Source organism: Balaenoptera borealis (assembly GCF_965194805.1).
Source record: "Balaenoptera borealis genome assembly, chromosome: 13".
Taxonomy (NCBI): Eukaryota; Metazoa; Chordata; class Mammalia; order Artiodactyla; family Balaenopteridae; genus Balaenoptera; species Balaenoptera borealis.
In genome coordinates this window covers 62,309,951-62,326,159 of record NC_138870.1, presented here as the reverse complement: position 1 = coordinate 62,326,159, position 16,209 = coordinate 62,309,951, and positions in this window count along the sequence as shown.

Sequence of the window (16,209 nt, the reverse complement as noted above, 5' to 3'; positions counted from 1 at the left end):
ATTCTGTACAATGAGTTTTTAAACATCTTACTGAGAACATGAAAGTCATAATATAAGAAGTTACATTTCAAGCTGTAATTCTATTCAGGGTGAAGTTCAACATTCACAGTAGTTTCACAAAGTCACATGTGAAATCTCTATTTCATATAATTTTCTTGTTAATGATGAAAAAAAAGAATTCTTCCTCAGTAAGAGGTAATGTAAGCCAGAGGGCTGGCAGTTATGTATGTTTTTTTACTGCAAAGCCAGTTCCATGCAGAGCAAGATGAAGAATCCCCAACTTATGGGCAGTTATCCCTTGCTATCTTATTAGTCACCAGTCCCTACTTCCTTAATGCAAGCAGTCCCTGAAAAAGTCCCACTTTTTGTCAACCTGTTTCATAAATAATCAATAAATTCCAGAACTCCAAGCTTTCTTAAAAATTCTTAACTCTGGTCAAGCATTTGCTTGGATGGATACTGTGTGTCCCAATGTAGTTCTCTCTGGCTGGGCAAGAAACAATCTTCATCTTTATCTCCAATATTTAAGTGAAGGTTGCCATTCAAATTCAGATTTAAAAAGCATTTGGAGTTATTAGTTGTAAGCTCTGATTAGAATTTTCTTTTTTTTTAAACCATGTGATATGGCTGGAAATGACCTCATGGAAGAAATATGAGACTTATTTGGTATGTTTAAATTATACACCATGTTCTCTGTTTGTGCTTGCATTACTGGTATTATTTTTATCTGTCAATCATGGGAATTAATATAGTTTAAAATGAAATCAACTTAACCAGACACGAATAAACTTTGAGGGCAGCACTGTCAATCTTGCCTATTATGAAATTCTCACTTTTCTCATAGGGTAACTCAATTGCCTAAATACAGTATGTTTCAAATAAGTAAAGGAGCCTTGTAATTTGTATAATAAATATTATTATATCCTGGTATTTTTCTTATTATCTTACAGTTTTTAGTTATAAAAATTAATATGAGTAAAAGTGCTAATATTTTCATTCAGGTTGCATGCAAACTTCTTTGGAAACAATTGCTCTAAGCAAAAGTTGCTGCTTGTTTTTTAAGCATTTAGGTTTGCATGAGATTCTGTATGATTGAATATTCTAAGTATTAAGAATCTCAACATAAGTTACAATAGTTATACCAGACCTCTGACTTTTAAAGGATAGAATGTGTAGTCTATATCTAACCCTCTAAATCTAATAGTTAACCTAACTTAGAGTTTACCTTTCTGCGGGAATATCAAATCAAAATGTTAGCTGAACTAAATTCCAAGATACTTAAAGCAAGTTATTAACATTGATATTGCATAGACAAGTCAACAGCAAATGGCATCTCATAAAGTAATACCATTTTTTATTATTTGGTAGGTTTAATGTATACTGCCTCATGATAGCTCTCAATAAGACATGAGAAGGCAGCTTCCATAGTTTTAACAGAGGTATTTTATCTTAAGTACTGATAAAATTCTCAGTCTGTATGTTTGCTGAGCCTGGTTCCGTGATGGACTGTTGATGCAGTGAGTAATTCTCATATAAGCCACTGTTCTTCTGTTTCTTGGCTATATCATCCTTTGATCTGCCATCAGAACAGAGCAATTTTAGTCACTTCTGTCCCCTTGCATCTGTTCCAAGGGATATCATGCACAGAATATTAGTGATCTCAAATACCAATCTGGCACAGGTGTTTGGGTCACAAGTTTTCATTTTGAACAAGTAATTGAAAAACAATCTTTACCTGGCCAGCACAAAAATGAACTAAAACTTTCTGTGCCATATTTGTTTACTTCAGAGGGGATTCTATTACCATATATTTATCTTCAGTCTTTGCTTATAGAATAGTTATATATTTTATTTTGCCCCTAACCTTTTTCTTTAGGGGAAAAATAGAAGAAATAAGGCAGACTGTATCAAGATGCTTACCGCAGTCTAAAAGAAATAAATTCTGTATTCCTGCTTTAGAGAACAGGAAGACAAGAAAGCATGCAAATTCCTGCTAGAAATTCTCTTCACCATCAAATTCAAAATAATTATTTCAAATTAGAAAGTTTCAAACCTTAGTCTTATTCACAGATACCTTATTTCTAATGATTACACACACATTTGAAAAACACATCAGTGAAAAAAAATCATAGAACGTCGTTTCTTTTTGAGATGAGATTCTCAGGATTCATTTCTATACCAAGCAACAATTTAGTATCGTATCTTCTACTCTTTCAAAAAGGTTATTGATTTTTCATGGTTTCATCTCTCAATCAAAGCCTAACATGAAAACTTGTTGACGTGAGCCTTGACGTAAAATTTAGTTTAACTATTTTTTAGTAATATGTTTGTCAGTGACATAGCAATTTTCTTGTCACTGAAACTAGTGGATCCTCTAAATGCTTTGCGCACCAGAGTATAAAATTATTGTTTACTTCATCTTGACTATTCAAGTCAACAAATGCTAATTTTAATAGAAATTTAAAAAAAAATGTTTCAAGCAAATACATTACATTTTATACAGTTGAAACTGATTCCTCATCTTCTGCCATGCTAGTTCTTTTACAGTTTTTGAAGCTAAGACTCTAAAGCCGTTACACAGAAAGAAACATCCCAGGGCTAATTTAAGTCTTGGTTCTGGCTTTACATATGCCAGGAGAGACACAAAACTCTGCGCTATTGTCTTGGAAGGTTATGTGTTTCTCTGCTATTTTTTATGAACCTAATGGAGGAACTAAAATGATGCCTGGTATCAGGAATAAAGCAAGTTTTATCCATGAGTTTTTAAAATATGCGAGTCCCATCACATTAATTAAAGCTTGGTCCCTGTACTTCAGGTGACACTGTTAATTAAGGGAAAGTAGAACTCTCAGTGAAACAAATCAATTTCTGAAATAAACTTGATGGACACAGATTTTATTAATTCACCAAACTCAGGAACTTCTCTACAAGCAGGATTATCTTATGAAATGGCACTTCATAAGACATACACATTTTGTTAATATTTTCTAAAGTGTTTATTTTTTCTTTTATTGGAGTAAAATTACTTTACAATGTTGTGCTAGTTTCTGCTGTACAATGAAGTGAATCAGCTATATTGTATCCCATCCCTCTTGGACCTCCCTCCCACCCACCCCATTCCACCCATCTAGGTCATCACAGCGCACCGACCTGAGCTCCCTGTGCTATACAGCAGATTCCCATTAGCTATCTATTTTACGCATGGTAGTGTATTTATGTCAAACCTAATCTCCCAATTTGTCCCACCCTCCCCTGCCCCTCTGTGTTCATATGTCCATTCTCTACATCTATGTCTCTATTCCTGCCCTTTAGGTTCATCTGTACCATTTTTCTAGATTCCACATATTTGTGTTAGTATACGATATTTGTTTTTCTCTTTCTGGCTTACTTCACTCTGTATGACAGACTCTAGGTCCATCCACATCTCTACAAAGGACCCAATTTCGTTCCTTTTTATGGCTGAGTAATATTCCATTGTATATACGTACCACATCTTCTTTATCCATTCATCTATCATTGGACATTTAGGTTGTTTCCATGGCCTGGCTATTGTAAATAGTGCTGCAAGGAACATTTGGGTACATGTGCATATTTGAATTATGGTTTTCTCAGGGTATATGCCCAGTAGTGGGATTGCTGGGTCATATGGTAGTTCTATTTTGAGTTTTTTAAGGAACCTCCATACTGTTCTCCATAGTGGATGTATCAATTTACATTCCTACCAACAGTGCGAAAGTGTTCCCTTTTCTCCATACCCTCTCCAGCATTTATTGTTTGTAGATTTTTTGATGATGGCCATTCTGACCCACCTATTTGCATTTCTCTAATAATTAGTAACGTTGAGCATTTTTTCATGTTCCTCTTGGCCATGCGTATGTCTTCTTTGGTGAAATTATTTAAGTCTTCCACCTATTTTTTTTTAACTTTTTACTTTTAAATAACTACAGATTCACAAGAACTCACGGAAATAATACAGAGAGGTCCCTTGTACCCTTCACTAAGCTTCCTCAATGGCAACATCTGATATAATTCTAGTATAATATCAAAACCAAAATATTGACATTGGCATAATCTACAGAATTTATTCAGGTTTTGTGAATTTTTACATGTATTCATTTGTTCCACCCATTTTTTAATTGAGTTGCTTGTTTTTTTGATATTGAGATACATGAGCTGTTTGTATATTTTGGAGATTAATCCTTTGTCCATTGCTGCATTTGCAAATATTTTCTCCCATTCTGAGGGTTGTCTTTTCGTCTTGTTTATGGTTTCCTTTGCTGTGCAAGAGCTTTTAAGTTTCATTAGGTCCCATTTATTTTTGTTTTTATTTTCATTACTCTAGGAGGTGGGTCAAAAAAAATCTTGCTGTGGCTTATGTCAAAGAGTGTTTTTCCTATGTTTTCCATTAAGAGTTTTATAGTGTCTCTTCTTACATTTAGGTCTTTAATCCATTTTGAGTTTATTTTTGTGTATGGTGTTAGGTAGTGTTCTAATTTCATTCTTTTACATGTAGCTGTCCAGTTTTCCCATCACCACTTCTTGAAGAGGCTGTCTTTTCTCCATTGTATATTCTTGCCTCCTTTGTCATAAATTAGGTGACCATATGTGCATGGGTTTATCTCTGGGCTTTCTATCCTGTTCCATTGATCTGTATTTCTGTTTTTGTGCCAGTACCATACTGTGTTGATTACTGTAGCTTTGTAGTATAGTTTGAAGTCGGGGAACCTGATTCTTCCAGCTCCATTTTTCTTTCTCAAGATTGTTTTGGCTATTTGGGGTCTTCTGTGTTTCCATATAGATTGTAAAATTTCTTGTTCTAATTCTGTGAAGAATGCTGTTGGTAGTTTGATAGGGATTGCATTGAATCTGTAGATTGCTTTGGGTAGTATAGTCATTTTCAAAATACTGATTCTTCCAATCCAAGAACATGGTCTATTTCTCCATTTGTTTAAGTCATCTTTGATTTCTTTTTGTTTTAAATAAATTTATTTATTTATTTATTTTTGGCTGCATTGGGTTTTTGTTGCTGCGCACAGGCTTTCTCTAGTTGCAGCAAGCAGGGGCTACTCTTCATTGTGGTGCATGGGCTTCTCATTGTGGTGACTTCTCTTGTTAGGGAGCATGGTCTCTAGGTGCACAGGCTTCAGTAGTTGTGGCACGCAGATCAGTAGTTGTGGCTCACGGGCTCTAGAGTGCAAGCTCAGTAGCTGTAGGGCACGGGCTTAGTTGCTCCGCAGCATGTGGGATCTTCCCAGACCAGGGCTCGAACCCGTATCCCCTGCATTGGCAGGCAGATTCTTAACCACTGTGCCACCAGGGAGGTCCCATCTTTGATTTCTTTCATCAGTGTTTTATAGTTTTCTGAGTACAACTCTTTTGCTTCCGAAGGTGGTTAGTTCCTAGGTATTTTATTCTTTTTGTTGCAATGTTAAATGGGATTGTTTCCTTAATTCCTCTTTCAGATTTTTTGTTGTTAGTGTATAGGAATGCCAGAAATTTCTGTGCATTAATTTTGTATCCTGCAACCTTACCAAATTCACTGATTAGTTCTAGTAGTTTTCTGGTGGCATCTTTAAGATTTTCTATGTATAGTATCATGTCATCTGCAAGCAGTGACAATTTTACTTCTTTTCCAATTTGTATTCCTTTTATTTTTTTTTTTTTTCTTCTCTGAATGCCATGGCTAGGACTTCCAAAAATATGTTGAATAAGAGTGGCAAGGGCTTCCCTGGTGGCGCAGTGGTTGAGAATCTGCCTGCCAATGCAGGGGACACGGGTTCAAGCCCTGGTCTGGGAAGATCCCACATGCCATGGAGCAACTGGACCCGTGAGCCACAACTACTGAGCCTGTGCATCTGGAGCCTGTGCTCCGCAACAAGAGAGGCTGCAACAGTGAGAGGCCTGCACACCGCGATGAAGAGTGGCCCCCACTCGCCCCAACTAGAGAAAGCCCTCGCACAGAAACGAAGACCCAACACAGCCAAAAAATAATAATAATAATAAATAAGTAAATAAATAAATAATTAAAAAAAAAAAAGAGTGGACATCCTTTTCTTGCTCTTGATCTTAGTGAAAATGCTTTCAGTTTTTCACCGTTGAGCATGTTCGCTGTGAATGAACACTTTATGAATTTTAAAACAATATTTGGGGAGGTTGTAGAATGCCAAATTTCATTTGATACGTTTTTATTCTTTTATTGTATTTTTAAAAATTTTCAATGTACCACTACAGAAACATGAAACTTAGAGGTTAACTGTTAAAAAATAGAGAATAGGATCTCTGCTCTCTCATTCAGTTTTAATTTTCTCAGTTTTATGTAATATAATGAACTGAAGCTTTTCTTATACCACACCTGTTACCTTCTTTTGCCAAAAAATCTTTTGATGCCATATATTGCCCCATAGAGAGAGTCATGTGTTCTTCCCCTTCTCATTTTACTCTCGGAATCTTAGCTATAGGAAAGGATTGTTCTTCATACTTGGAGTTCTAATAGTTGTTATGTTTAGATGGCTGCTAACACATTTTTTTATTGGGCTACCAAAATTTAACAGTTGGTAACCCCACTCATTGCTAGCCAGAGGGAGCCATTAACTTAAATGAAGCAACCATCCTCACATACTTGAATCAGATTGGCAATCAGTTTCCTGGTAATTGGATTAGTAGAATACTCTGAGTTTCAAGTTTCTGTGCAATTTGCATATTCATACACGTCCTGCTTCACTCTGATTTATGACTCTTTTATATGTATTTACATGACAGTCTTTCAGTTTACAAGTGAATGGCTATCCAAAAGAGAGTGAATGATTCAAGCTAGCGCATATTTACATGAAGTGTTTAAAATTGTGAAGTTTAGAGAGATTGATAAGTGTGATTTTTTATTTTCATATATTTATGAAAATAAGGTATACTTTGTATGCAAACAGAACTCATTTTATACACTTTTAATTCTACAGTAAATCAGAATATTCTGTTGCAACCTGATTTTTTTGATATACATATTCCATCAAATTATGTTTCTGTATATTGCTTCAGAATTTTAAAAGCAGATCCTAGGATTTTCTGTAATAAATTATCAATTTATTAAATAAAAAAGGCTGCAACCCATAACTTTAAAAGGGTGGTATCTTCCATGTTCTGTGGCATGCCTCTACACTCTTCCCTCCTTCAATTGCCAGAGCTCTTCTAATGCAATAATTTCTTTTAACAGATGATAGGAGAGGCAACTATAATAAAGAGAAAGCCTTCTAGGATGGGCATACTTAAGCTCTACTATAAGCTTCAGATTCTTCCTCAAAAAATAAGCATGATAATTTCCCACAGGTTATTGAAAGTATTAAAGAGTTAATATGTTGTAAATGTGTTATGCTTTATATGACTAATATATTTCCTATCTATTGCTATGTGATAAATTATCCCCAAACTTAGCTGTTTAAAACAACAACAGAAAAAAATTTATTATCTCGCATGATTTCACGGGGTCTGGAATCTGATCTAGGCATCTTAACTGGATAGTCCTGGTTTAGGGCTTTTTCTGAGGTTGCAGTCAAGATGACAAGTTGGACTATTGCCATTTGAAAGCTTTACTGGGCTGGAGAATCCACATCCAAATTCACCCACATGGCTTCAGTTCATCAAATGGGTTTCTCCAGAGAGTTGCTCAGAGTATGGAGCTAGCTTACCCCAGAGAAAGTGATGTGAGAGAGAGTACAACATCAAACTGCCCTTTGTGACTTAGTTTCCAAGTCACACATTAATCACTTCTGCTTCATTCTATTCTTTAGAAAATGGCCACTTAGTCCAGCCTAAATTTAATGGGGTGGGGTTAAACAAGTAAGTGAATATTTGGAGGTAATCATTGGGAGTCATCTTGGAGGCTGGCTACCACAAATAAGGTATTATAATCTATTCTATTTGATACACTGTCACAAGGTGACACAAATTTAAAACTCTATTTCTGTCTTGTTCTACTCAAGGAATGCACTAAAATAAAGGAGAGAGACAAATGAATAGAATAAATTATTTATATATTTGTTATTAAAATAACATTTTATGTAATATATAATATTAAGTATAAATCACAGTTTCATATTAAAATTTGTATAAAATATTATCAACAGTATTTAATAGTACTGATTAAATATGAAATTATATATATTACAATAAATGTACTTAGCACTTAAAGTATATATTGTAAACCTATTGGTTGTTAATTGGCACAAATGATGAAAAGGTGAAAATTGAATTGAGCATAAAAAAGTGAGCAAAGTTAAATAATAGAGGGTGGAAGGCAAAGGAATCTCTAGGCTAGGGTGGCAGTATGAGCAAAGTTAGAATGAAAGATTGTGGCTTCTTTAGGTAACCAAAAAATTTTCATTTTATTGGAACATAGGACAGAAAGATGGTCTGAATGGAGTAAGCAAATAGTTAGAGATTAAGACAAGGAACCAATCACGGAATATATTTTACAATGTTATTTTAGTTGAGGAAAAAAGTTGGAAAGATTTAAAGCTGAGGTGTATGAATGATAGGATGAAAAATTGTAAAATTAGAGACAAAGAGATGAGCCATCAGACTGTTACGTGCCCACATAACTGATGATAAAGGTATGGCCAAAAGTATAGCATTAGTATTAAAATCAGAAGACAATAACAATAAATGTTAAAAAAAAAAAAAAGAGACTTATACCTCTGGTTGTGATGGAGTAGTTTATGTGAGACAAATCTCCTCTCTGGGAAGAGCTATGACAGCTAGATAATATTATAAATTGAAAAGAGTCAAGGAACAAGGACTAGAAGGTCCAAGATCATAAAAAGGAGGGAAAGGCATACATATGAGATCAATATTCTTCATGCTTTTTCTCTTCAAGGTATTGGACAATTTTTATACTGCAAGAACTCAATGCTGAGAAGAGAAGAAAAAGCGGCAGCAAACAGATCAAACTAAGCTGAGCTTTGAGCATGCTTGTGAGATTGGAGAGACAAAAATTGGCTATTTGTGGATCTGTCAAGAAGAGCCCTGGTAGAGACCACGGATTTCAGTTAAAAATTAAGGCAGGATATAATATAGGAGTAAGCACTAATAAAAAATAGACCAGAAAGATCTAATTTTGAAATCACTCATTTCTTAATTTGATCAACTTGAGCTGCCTCTACATCCAGTACCTTCCAAAAGAAAAGTATGGACTCTCTGCAGGAAGAGTTAAAATCATCATCCTGAGCTGTTACAATTTTTATACACAATTCCAGACACTAAATCAAAAATCACTAGGCATACATCCACATCTGACCATCATGGACAGAACAGAGACTAGATTTAACCCTTACTTAAGACATCTGAGACAAAATAAGAAATGGTTTGCAAGATATTGGACATCAGGCAGTGAAAGATGATGATTCCCGAGGATGGAAAACCAATAAGGCAACCCTGAAGATGGCACCAGCTTTTTGATCTGAGAAAGTTTTCAGGCCACAGCAAAGAAAGCAGGGAATCCAGTTGGAGCTTGGCATATATCTTAAGGTGAGGAAGCAGAGATGAGACCCACTGGGGGTCTCCTTGAATAGTCATCAGAGAACTGATCAATGTGCACGTGAGAGGAAACTACCTGAAGCCAAGGAAAGAACATACAAAAGGATTAGAAGGAACAGGACCTAGTACTTACACAGAACTAGGAACAGTGTCTGTTACCACCAGCCAGACTGGAATATCAGATAATTCATCGGGCATTCAATAAGCTGCTCAGTAAGGTCTTGCCTCAGTAGTAGGGAATATTTATCCCTAGAATAAATGCTGCTCAGTCACACCTAATATATCTTAAGACTCAAACAGATCAAATGGATTCTATTTAACTTACTTACATCATAGAACAAATCTCAAGAATATTTATGGAAAAACAAAATATTTTTTAACATGTTTAACAAATGAGTTAATTCATATATATATAATTTTTAATATAATTTATTGTAGAATAATTTTAGATTTACAAAAATTTGAGCAGATATTAAAGAATTTCCATAAACCTCTTGAACTTTCTTCTTGCCTCCACAGTTTCCCCCACTATTAATATTTTGCTATTAATGTGCAACTTTTATTAAATTTAATAAAAATATTGATACATTATTTGTAACTAAAGTTCATAGTCTACATTAAGGTTCATTCTTTGTGCCATACAGTTCTATGGGCTTTGACACATGGAGACATAGAAAATATTAATGCAGATAATAGGCCAATAAAGTAAGTTGATCTGCAATTTAAAACCCTTCTACAAAGAAAACATCATGCTCTATATGTAAAACATTTCAAACACTGTAATCAACTTTATTGGGAAATAATTTACATGCAAAAAATTCCATGAACTTTAGGTGTAAAATTCAACAAGCTTGACAAATAATTATATAACCACCACTACAATTATGGTACAGAACAGGAGTTGAAAAACTTTTCTGTAATGGATAAGCTGGTACATAATGTAGCTCTGGAGGCCATGATTTGGTAGGTATTTATATCCGTATAAGAGAGAAAATGATTTTCCAAAGTGGAGTACAATGTTTTTGTACTATGGGTCTTTTAAAGAGAAGAATGGAAATTTTTTTGAGAGAAAACATTTCACTTAATTTGCTTTTAAAATTATTGTTCTCATTTATCAAAAACAATTGCAAATGTTTATGTGTTAGTACTAGACTTGGATGGGATTTTATGTATTTCACCTTTGACAATGTCCTTCACATAGATTAGCACTGTCACATACTGATAACAATCCATTGGCATATATTTTAATTGAGCATATTCATCATGTGAAAAGCATTCATAGAACTGCCTTAGATTCTTCTCTTTATACTCTCCTTTTATCATGTTAGTACACTGTAGATGAATCACTTCCAAATAAAGAAAGGTAGAAGCCCTTCAATTGCACAGTTAAATGGATTTTGAAATATGAAAATTTCCTTTGTACTTGCATCAAGATATGAAAACAAAGTATTAAAATTATAATTTGAACTCAGAGAATATATCTCCTGCAAATTGGTGTGACAATAGAGATCTCATTTCTCGTTTTAATAGTTGAAGCATGGTAAGTATATAAAACAATTTGACAGTACTTGGGATACAGAAAAAAATCAGTTGTCATTGAAATTACTTTTCCCCAGTATAAGTTTTGCATATAGGCATTGTTTGTAATTTTAGGTTGACTCATTAAGAGACATTATGAATTATGCAATAAAAGCTAGTTTCCAGGTTTTTTCCAAATTTTTTCTAAAAATTGTGATTTTTTTTGAGCTCAAGGATTTTTAGCTGACCCACAGAATTTCTGTGTAGTAAGGCATGTTAGCATACCATACAAAAATTAAAATAATGCTGAATTCTGAGAGTAAATGAAATTCACTTTTTATATTACTGTTTCTATAACACATAATAGATTTAAATATTATCATCAAAGTTCCTGTTGATGAAAAAATGCAATTAATAACCATCTATTTGCAAAAGCTTTGTAATTATGTCCAAATAAACCTTTTTCTGCTCTACACATTTTTTTTTTTAAACATCTTTATTGAAGTATAATTGCTTCACAGTGGTGTGTTAGTTTCTGCTTTATAACAAAGTGAATCAGCTACACATATACACACGTTCCCATATCTCCTCCCTCCCGCATCTCCCTCCCTCCCACCCTCCCCATCCCACCCCCCCAGGCAGTCACAAAGCACCGAGCTGATCTCCCTGTCTGCACATATTTTTAAAATTTTATTTTATTGAAGTATAGTTGATTTACAGTATTGTGTTAATTTCTACTCTACAGCAAAGTGATTTAGTAATACATATATATATATATTCTTTTTCATATTCTTTTCCATTATAGTTTATCACAGGATATTGAATTTTGTTCCCTGTGCTATAGAGTAGGGCCTTGTTGTTTGCTCTACACATGTTTTTATCACCACCCACTGTAACACATCTTAGCAGTTTTCACCTCAGGTTGTTCTGAATTGTGTTATCTCAACTTTGAAACTAATCTCCACTGTAGTTCTGCAATGCAGACTGTTGATGGAGGCTAAATCTTCAGTCAGTCACTCCAAACTCAGCATCAATCCCTTGAATAAACACCTGAGAAGGATTGATAACAATTGTTGACTCATCAAGAGCTAAGAAAAACCATCTCAAATAATTTGCCTTGTTTTTTGACTATGTATATTACTCCCAATGACCTCAAATCTTTGTTTAATTGTTCTCCTCAAAAAGCTATCTTAAACAGTTGATTTTTTCTGAACACAATTTTTTTCAGCCACTGATCAAAATGATTCAATTAACTCATTATTGATAAATGACTTTTCTTGGTTGGCTAATTAATTAATTAGAAGTGGAAGTTAGTTGCAGTCTTTCTCTCTTTTGGGGCGGGGCAGTGAGAAAATTGCTTTAATTTCTAGTTTTTTTTTTCATTGCTTTCCTGTTGTGATGGGTGCTTAGTTTGGTAATGTAGATGTGTATTGTATTCTGTTGGCATAGCTACAGTGACACTGAGTAATGAGCACAACACTTTGCCATCTAATACATTAATAGAATAATACAAATTCTATTATGCCTCAAGAAGGCACAAAATTACTCACTATATACAGTGCTCTTTTGCAATTTTGCAATTTTTAGTGTCAGTTTGGGTCAAGCAGCTTTTTTCCAGAAATATTATCTGTGTAAATTAAATCACGTTCTAATGAATTCACTGAATGTAAGTCAACATTGTAAAAAATTTACAGTAAAGGCCCATTTGTTGGAGCAAAACAAGATATTCAAGGTAGGCAGAGATAGTTCTTTCCACCATGCTATAAATCCTTTCACTTCCAAGGCCACAGAAAAGCTATTTCTCAGGCTGCAGGAACTTTTTTCTTTTTAGGAATATCTTACCTACAGCTATTTTCTCCAATGTAATATAAAAAGTGGTGATTAATCCTAATATTCACCAAAGGACTTAAACTTATTAACTATATAATTGAGCTGATATTGAGTGTTTCCAGATAGTCAATTTATAGCATAGTACCTATTTATTTTAAATATCAAGATGTAAAATACCTTCATGGCCTGTGTTAATGCAATGTCGGTAAGGAGGGAAGAAGAACATAGACAAACATTTGTATCTTTCTTGTCTTCATTGGAAATAACTCGATTAACAATTCACACAAACAGATCTTACAAGATTTAGCAGTATTTTAAAAATCAAGTTCATATTTTATTCAACTAAAAGTTCACATTTAAAGAATGACCATGTTTCTGTTGTGTGAGCATATACTTACAAAGCCAGTTTCTGCTTTCCATACAAAGTCATTTAATGCCTTAAGGATTTAATCATATCAGGAAAACTGTAATCCTTTGAGAAAAACATGCATTGTACACATGTATACACAAACACACACACTTTTTCAATATCTTACACTGAAGAGCAAAGAAGCCAGGAGAAGGAAAAGTGACAAACACCTTAAAATGAACAAAAATACAGTTATTTGAGAATTTCAAGTTTCCCTCATTGTCTACATATTTATATCAATCTTCTGAGTTTTTAGTCTTTCTAACATATGAAAATTTCATTATTTTCTAAATCTTCAATCTTCTGACCATTTCTTAACTATTTCTTCTCAAGTGAGAAGCCCAAGTATCAGAGAGCTTAAAAAATGAGAGATAATGAAAAAATGGGACTTGACACAAAAGTAGCAGATGATGCTATGCACAGAAGGAACGGTCCAATTCCTGATTTTCTTCACCACCAGCATGTTCCCTTTTTCTTCCCACTTGCAGAGATCCTCAGTTTTTAAAATCTATAACACTTACAGAGTGAATCTAAAAATGCTTTACCAACATTATTTTATCTTCTTTTTTTTTTTTTTTAAACCCTGGTGGCTAAACAGAAGCGAGCCACTATGTGAGTTTTTTTCTTTTTTCTTTACTTTAAAATTTATTTATTTATTTATTTATTTTTATGGCTGTGTTGGGTCTTCGTTTCTGTGCAAGGGCTTTCTCTAGTTGTGGCAAGCGGACGCCACTCTTCATCGCGGTGCGCGGGCCTCTCACCATCGCGGCCTCTCTTGCTGTGGAGCACAGGCTCCAGACGCGCAGTCTCAGTAATTGTGGCTCACGGGCCCAGCTGCTCCGCGGCATGTGGGATCTTCCCAGACCAGGGCTCGAACCCGTGTCCCCTGCATTGGCAGGCAGATTCTCAACCACTGCGCCACCAGGGAAGCCCCATTATTTTACCTTAACAACACCCATGAGAATCAAATCACTTTTCATTTTGCTGAGTAAAGTGATCTGAGAAATTAATTTCTTTCTCTAAATAAACTTCATGACTATTGATATTCACAGCTATAACATTTGATATACTTATGAGAAGTATTCATTTTTGAAAAGTAATTTTAAATTTGTCATTTGTTTACCTACTAAATAGACTGTAACATATAAGTGTCTTATACACAAATTTATAAGGCAAGTATATTAAAAAGCTCTTCATGTATCTCCAAAATTTAATTTATATGCATATGGTTATATCTAGAAGTTCTATTTTTTATATAATTCATAGATGATGAAAAACAACTCATACCTTATGTGGAGAATGGAAAAGAGACACGTAGAATAATATGCCATGTTATTAAAATATATTAAAACCAAAACAACTGAAAAGATGCTACACAAATTGAGCTTTTGATGGGATTATATCACTTAGAGTAAAGGAAGAGATACACACACTTTTGAGAGAGTGTCAAGTTTTTATCCATAATACAAAGTAGGAAAAAACATAAAACAATCTGAAAAATGAAAGCATTTTCTGTGACACTAAAACTTAATCTTACTTTGAATCTCCTTATTCTAGCTCTGAAAAGCATTATTTGTTCCCCCTAGAGAAGTTTTGATTTGGCAAACGGTGAAACTATTATAGAATAACTTTGATTATGAGTCTATTAATCAAGCAATATTTAATTCACTGGATTCAGTTACAAGAGCCATACAATGCTCAGGAAGAGAGAAAGAGAGAGAGAGAGAGAGAGAGAGAGAGAGAGAGAGAGAGAGAGAGAGAGAGAGATACTAGATTATCTGGAAGAGACAGTTTTAAATGAAAAGATAGATTTTATCTATAACTGTAACTTTGCTTATTCCCTGAATTTTTAGCCAGAATGTAGCCTTTAGAAAAAGATAATATCTGTTATAGAAAATAGAGCTACATATTTTCCTCATCTGAGTAGCACAGATGTTGAGCCCCAACTAAAATAATAATTTAAAAAATCTTAGAAAAAATAGTATAGGCAATGCATGATAGGATTTGATGCTAGAAGAAATTCTTCTAGAATGTGATAACCTCAACTTCTTTATCACATAGAATGCACTTCAAGAAGTTTCAAGGAATATGGTTGGGTGGCTAATGAAAGATAAAAGACCTTTCAGTTAAGTGAGAAAAACTTTTGACTGACGTAATGGACAGAAGGTTGAGAACATCAGAACCTCAGCTTTGTAAATAAACAAGTGACAGCCCTGATCACAATTTCTAGGCAAGGTAATCCTGACAGTGGGTATGGTATTTCTTCAGTGACACTTCATATCTGAAGGATTTGCTTTTCTTCTACCGGCTTTGACATTGTAATTCTTTGTGGTTAAACTTCCCTGGTTAAACTTCCCTAAAATTGCTTTGACATCCTCTAAAAGATGTCTTTGATCTCTTATCTCATATGGGAGGGGGGATTCCCTCATTTACGTGACAAATAGGAAGCATTCTTAAAAATTGTTTGTAGTTATCTTTGTTTCTGCTAAAGAATTTAAATAATTGATTTGTCTTGTTTCTACTTCTTTTACCCATATACTTTTTTATTGAAATATTTTTAATTGTTTGTTAGGATGTAATCGTTTCCCAAGAGCATTCCTGAAATGGTTTACTTGTTTATGAACCTAAAATGAACTTTAAGAAGGGAACAGACTTTTGTTATCAATGCTGTAAGATGTTATAGCATATCTACAAACAGTTTTAGAAAGCACATTTGTGCTAGCAAGTTATTTTACTGAAAATGAAAATTTCAAATGCAAACAATACCCCATCAGGCTTGACACCCTACAATTAAGATCACTGGCAATGAAACAAAGTGGTTAAAAATATATGTATCCAAATCAAAGAGACAGTATTTGAATTCTGGTTCTGTCAATGGTAACAGTAATTTTAATCAATTCATTAACTTCTCTGGGTCTTAGCTTTTT